Source organism: Tupaia chinensis, unplaced genomic scaffold (assembly GCF_000334495.1).
Source record: "Tupaia chinensis unplaced genomic scaffold, TupChi_1.0 Scaffold000510_1, whole genome shotgun sequence".
In the NCBI taxonomy this organism is placed as follows: Eukaryota; Metazoa; Chordata; class Mammalia; order Scandentia; family Tupaiidae; genus Tupaia; species Tupaia belangeri.
Window position 1 is genome coordinate 159,782 of NW_006160023.1, and position 7,237 is coordinate 167,018.

Genomic DNA, 7,237 nt, shown 5'->3' on the forward strand with positions numbered 1-7,237 from the left:
AGACTTTTGGGCATGTATGCACATGTGCCTGGTGTGGGTTTTAAGCCACTGGATCTGGGACTTGACCCATGATTATCCAGGTAGGAGTCCAGCTCCTTAATCATTATGCCACCTGCTGTGCCCATTGTCTTCCTTTTTAAGGAACTTCTAAAATAGAAATAGAACAGACAGAAAAGAGCTCATATTGTAACAATACAGTTCAATTAATTTCCACAAAGTCCATGCACCATGTAAGTCAAGAGGAAAAAAAAATATCATAGTCTCCAAAGTCTATCTTATGCTGCCTCCCCTGCTGTCTTCCTCCCCTCAAGCAAAACTCTCTTTACTTTATGGAAAAGTTTTGCATGTTTTGAAAGTTATTTAGATGGAATCATAGATGTACTTTTTTGTGCCTGACTGCTTCAGTTAACCTTTTCTTTGTGAGAGTCAAGCACATGAATGCATGTCCTGACACTAAGGTGACAGTATGTAAACTGAGAACATCTTCATTTATGCTACTGTCTTGGTGTAAATATTGATAGCACAATTATTCACTTTTAAGTGTCCTGATTTGGAAAATAAGTGACACAATCAACTTGTACTTCCATCAAAGCAAGAGTTGAAATTCCTCCTAGAGGCTAACCTTCTGTATCTCCTTTCCCTTTAAAACCTTCCTTACTGATGAAGATAATTGATTGTACCTGACTCTGTGTTCACTGGTGGGATAAAGAAAGCTGGGGGTGACCCTGAGTGCTTTCTCTGCCTAGAAGTCTGTGAAGCTGCAAGCTACAGAGGACTGAATTCTAATACTAATTTGAACTTCCTTTGAACAGAGCTGTGTGGGACAAAAATAAGAAAAAGTGGCAATTTTGTAAGCTAGTGGATTAGAGGGGCTTGCTTTTTAAAAGTCTTAAAATACGTTGGCTTCGATAGGAAGGTACCTAAGTCATTCTCCATTAGGAAATACGATTACTGAAGGTTTTATTACTCTCTCCCTTTCTCGCCCCAACTAGAAATCCAGCACGTCAGAGCTATGACCTGAATGAGAAAAAAACTGAGTGTGAACATTCTTTTGTAATTTTTTAGTACCCTTTCCTTACCTTTGATCTTTTGGGCATTTCATACTAACCAAAAATCGAGATAGCCTGGGCAGATAGATTTGATATAATTTGATATAGATAAATATAATTTGCAAGGCCATCAGCATGCATTCTCCACTTACTATGGTATAAAACAATTGTTGGTTCTATAGCAGATATCTTCTAATTACTGGGACGTGATAAAGGCATTAGAAGCGCTGAGCCAAATATGAGCTCATGCCCCTATCTGCACGCAAGGTGTGCCCCTTGAGAGTCTCATTTAGCAGTGTCTTCTGCTCAACTGTGATCAGGTCTTAAAAATAGTACTGCCTTGTTCGGGCAATCATCTTGAAGGAGAATAGGGTCAAGAAGTCCTTGGGTGCTTTCCTTCAAATGATGGAAGCACTACATTATACTCATATTAATTTTATTCTTGCAATAACTCTATAGTAGAGTTGGGTGGTAACTTGTCATCTCAGGTGTGTGTGATCTTATGAGCACACTATGTATATTTATATTGCATGAACTGAAACCACCTGGCAAAAATCATGCGCCAGGCCTTGCAAAGGTTGTAATCAGCTGCATCTCTCTCCCCAGCTGAATATGATATAGCAGAGATTCTAGAATTTCCTGTAGGATAATTTTCTACATTGAAAATGTTCATAATAGTTTATTTGAAGTGGGTAATAAAATGACATATTCAGTGTGATGCCATTGGGGAAAATATGTCAAATTTCTTTAAGACTAGAACAACTTTTTTCATCACTTACCATTTTTGAGATAAGGATACATCTTACAATGTGAGTATCTCACCCCTACAAAAGTTCTTCTTATGTGGATAGTAAATCTCATTGTAGATAACATTTTAGAATTAATTAATATGATCTGTCTCCCTGCCTCTTTAATCTGTGTCTATATAATTTAAAATATATTTCCCAAAATGTTAACGCTGATTATCTCTGGATTATGGGTAATATAACTGTATGTGTATGTTCACCAAATTTTCTAAGTGCATGCATGTTAATTTCAACAATGACTTTTTAAATAGATAATGTGTAAGGCCTAAGAACCCCTCAGTCAGGGTAATATACTCTTACAGAGAAAGACGAGGTTTTTCCCATGCGTATTATAAAGTAGTGAGTGGAGAAACAAATCATCTATGAAAACTTTCTGCAGGAATTGTTAAAAGTATTTAGGGAGAAGTTCTGGAGAAAGGAAATAGAAATCAGCTTAAATGTTATATTTCAAGAACATTCCCTTGGTCATAGCTATTTCCATGTAAGAATATCAGAAGGAAAATAAACTGACATATTCATACTTGAATCTGTGGTTGCTTCATTAACAAGGGCATTCCTGATAGAACAGCGAGACTAACAATTTCCATTGGATAGAGGAGGAAAGGAATGGATACCACAGTTGAAGTATTATGCAGAGTAAATAACAATGTACTTTGAGTCTTCATTTGATTTTTCATTCTCAAACTGTTTAAGGTACAGAGGAGGCTTTCACAAACCATTTCTATCAAATATGTGAGAAGCATAAACCAGGTGCTTGGTGCTATCAAATATGTGCGAAGCATAAACCAGGTGCTTGGTGTTGCTGTTAAACTCGGCAGATGGATTCACTTTGCAAAGATGAGTATTCTTTATTCCTCAGTTTAACGTAGACCTCTACTTCAGAACCTGATTTACAGTGGTAATATAGTCAGTTAGGCTGTTTCTGCTTTTGTTAATACAAGACTGAACTTTACTTATTAAACAGCTTTGCTAGACTTAAGCCAATAGCTTTGAAGATGATCTATTCCGCATACATCCTTTGCAGACAAAGAACACATCAGTGAGAACTGCCCTAAACAGAACACCCCAGGGACTACTACTCAAAGACATAAAAGACTTGCTACTGGACTATCAAATTTATGTTTTGTCGAATCTTGTCTCTGTAGGACTTGGTGCTATTTGTTGTTATGATATCATATGCCTGATAGGGCTGAGACTAATTAGGTTGACCATGGTGTCAGCTGCAGAGATGCAGGTGGTCAGTGATTGTACCACAGATGGGTGAGGATGGGCGGTGCCCACTGTTCTTCTCAGCCGTGAGTGACTAAATTCACCATCTATAAACCAGAGATAGGGTTATCTACGTGAGCATTTAATGGCATTTCACTTTGGTGCTTTATTTAAGTTTGCGTCTTTATTATAAGACAGTGTGAAAATGAATGAATGGCTGGGAAAGCTGATTTGGATATGAGAAATCTTGACGACTTCATTTTTTTTTTTTTTTTTTGGGGAGGCTGTTCCTAAGGGTGCGTGTGCTCGCCAGACAGACAGAGAGAGACAGAGAGATAGAAAGCGAGAAATCACCCCCCAGAGGGGATGGTCACGCCGCAATCCCTTCTCCTCCATTCTCCTCTCGGGATCTTGGGCACGCACGCACACGCGCCCGGCGTGAGTTTTAAGCCACCGGGTCTGGGACGCGAACCTCGGTCGACTACGTGGGAGTCCAGCGACATAGCCATTACGCTAACTGCTGGTTCCCTTGACGACTTCATTTTTGAACCAAGACTTTATAAAGAGGTTTGAAACTCCAGTAACTGATGAAAGCTCTCTGCAGCATGTGTTAACTGTCTGTGTTGGTATTTGCTTTTTAACCATGTGTAGTTAGCCAATTAAGTCAGGGTATGATAATGCTGCTTCCTTTATTTTCTGGTATGTGTTTTAATTTGTTTTTGTTTTTGTTTTTTAAAGCTCTTTGTCAATATCTTCAGTTAAATTAACAAAATATTTGAGTTTGTGAAGATAGGCAAACCTAGCCTCTAAATGATAAAATAAATACTAAAAGTCACAAAACTTCACACTATGCTGAGAAATGCTGAGGGTTTTTTGTGTGTGTGTGGTTGTCGGGTGTTTTTAGAAATAAGTGAATTTAAATGCTTTTGAAATATAAACAGTGCATTTTTTCAAGGACTTCTGTGCCTGATATACATTAAATGTAAATATCCTTTGTATGCAAATATATCAGAATCTAAAGATTATTCTAGGTCAAATTGTAAATTTCACTATAGGATAATTTTGTAACAAAACTCTCAGTAAGCATGTATAAGAATACTTCAATAAGTTCATGGGAAATGTAGTTAAATTGTGAGCTTATTTTGGTGCAAAAAAATATTTGAAATCCATACATATTATGAAAAAACTATGCCTTTTCCATGAAACTTTGGAAGACTGCCTCAAATTATGCATTGATCTAAACTAATGTAAATATAGAAAACTTAAATGAGTTTAATAGCCGTAATTTTGTCTATTGGCCTTCCTTATAACTCATTATAATCCGATATTCTGTGTGTCTCTCCTCTAAGATGCCCATCTTAAATGGTTAATATTTGAATCTACTGGTGCATAATCAAGTGCATGGGTCCTCCAATTCCTTCAAAATATGCTTACTCTTAGTTGGATTTAGCTGTGCTTGTCCTTTACATAAAAATCTTGGATTGTTTTCAAATTAAAGCCAGAAGAGAGGTTCTTAGCCAGTCATAATTTTAAGGAAGTTATAAAAACTAAACACATTTGCCGAAAACATATGGAATATCTGTCACCTCAAAGATAAACAGTGGTTTTGTGTGGATATTTCTGGCTTATGATAGCAAGCCACATGTTACTGTGCTTTCAGAAGTGTTGTTCTCCTCTCTTCCAGAGGTAGATGTGGTAGTAAAATAATGGTTAGCTTGCATCTGGCGTGGTGCCTTTTATTACTAGAAATGATGACAGGATGTAAAATCAAAATATTGCTTGCACCATTTTTGTTTTTCTTTTTTTTTTTAAGCTTATACTGGTGACTATAAATGATGAAACATATTGTTGATATTTAGAGGAAAGGAGTCACTTTTATTGAATATATATATATATACATGTGCTCAATTTTACAACTATTCTAAATGGTAAATATTCATCTCTTCTTTATCAATTAAAAAATGAGGCTTAGAACTGTTAAGTAGTTTGGCCAAGGTCACAAAGAGGAGGTAGTTGTGTTTTAAAACCAAGTTTCTCTGCTTTCAGTGCTCAGGTCTTCAGGCTGCACTGTTTTGGTTAGCCAGCTGGTTGTACATGGCACAATCGCCATCAATGAAGTAGCTAATCCAATTAGCATATCCACAAAATAGAGACCCAATTATAATGTTAAATAATGACTGTTTGCTATTGTATTGGTTACTTTTAACTGTCAAAATTGGAAAACACTAGGCTCAAATCACTGTTAAAATGTATGAGTTGAGAAAATTCTCAGAAAACTGAAGAGCACTAACCATCAAAACAAAGTCTAGTGCAAATAGAAATTGAATAAAGTTTATAATAGTATAAACTGGACTGAAATTAACTTGCTTTTTGAAGACTGTAGACTATTTTAATTCTTTCTAGGTAGAACATGTACCTTTAGATATGTAATCTTTTTTTTTTTTTAAAAGTTTTCTCTTCCATGAGTGAGAGAGAGACGACACCCCAGATGGGGTCTTGATACTGCAATCCACTTCCAGCCTCAACCAACCCTGAATTATGGAACCATGTGTAGCTGGTGTGTTTAGAAAGAGCTCCAGACATGAACCGGGAACCTTCCTAGGTGTGTCAGCCTTGAAAAGGGCCTGTCTTGTTTTATTGCTGTACTGCTGTTTGCCTCTTTCTAAAATATATTTTTAAAATTTGTCTTTTTACTGTCACAAATCAAGTGTCTTAGGTGCTTTCAGCTGGGGAAACTTCAATTTGACCTGAGTTTAAGTCCAGGTCTACTAACTAGCTGTGCAGCCTTGGGCAAATGACAGTCTTAGAAGCCATGGTTATCTCATTTGGAAAATAGGAATAATACTTATCTCTTGTATGTTGTAAAAGACCCAGTAAGAGAATGTTTGTAGAAATATTAGAAATACATAAATTGTTCTCTGAATAAAAGGTAATGAGTCAGAATATAGAAAGGTTTTTTGTTTGCTTTGCCAGTCATAGAAAACTTGGTCATGGGTGAGTATTTTTAGTGCAGGTGGTGGCTCAGTGATCTTAGCTAGAAACCATGGCTGGTTTTCATTCTTTAAGGCCACAGTGCTGGCATCAGAAACTGAGGCTTTAAACTACACTCCTGGTATACTTCATTAAGTATGTGGCTTGGAGTTTAATTGGGTAAGATGTGACCTTATAAACTGTCTTGTGTCCACTCCCTAGGGATTTTCCCCAGGCCTTTTCACTGTATTATTTGGCCAGGATTCTAGGCTGATACATAATATTCTCGAATCTTGAGCAATTTTGTCTTTGTTTTTATAGTACAAAGAAATAGAGTTGAGGGAACCAGCAATTGGTGTAATGGCTATGTCACTGAAATCCCATGTAGTCAACCACGGTTCAAGTCCTGGACCAGGTGGCTTAAACTCATGCCAGGTGCGTGTGCGTGCGTGCCCAAGATCCCAAGAGGAGAATGGAGGAGAAGGGATTGTAGCGTGGCCATCCCCCCTGGGGGGGGTGATTTCTCACTTTCTGTCTCTGTCTGTCTGGTGAGCGCACGTGCACTATACCAAAAACCTCTCCAAAAAAAAGAAAAAAGAAAAGAAATAGAGTTGAGCATTTCTAGAGAACCATGAAGCCTCAGTGGAATGCTGAGGTATACTTTTTATCTATGTATAGTGTGTATTCTGTACTTGCTCTGGTAGGAAGCATAGTAGTCAGCTCATCTGATAGACTGGCGATGCTTTGCCGATAGCAATAAGACCTGTTGAGTAATCATGTATATTCACCAAGGCTCATCCAGTTGCAAGTGTCAGAAATCCAACTCAAATGAGCTTGTAATGAGGAAAACTTATTTGCTTATGTAACTGGAATACCCCAGACAGTAGTCCTGGCTTCTGACACACTTAGTCTGATGGCATCATCTACATCCTCAGACTCTGCTCTGCTTCCAGTGCTTGGCTCTGCTATCCTCTGCTTTCTTTTCAGGCAGGTTCTCTCTGTGGGGGCAAAGTGGCTAGAGGCCCATAACATCCTCACAGGTATATACCGTGAGGAAAGAATGTCCGTCTGTCTGTCTCTATCTCCAAAATCCATACCAATTTCTGAAAAGAATTCTCAATGGCCTTGCTTAGGCCATTGAACCAAGCAGTGGTTCTGGGTGTCCAGCCTGAGTTACCAGCTTACCTCTTGACTGGAAAGAGT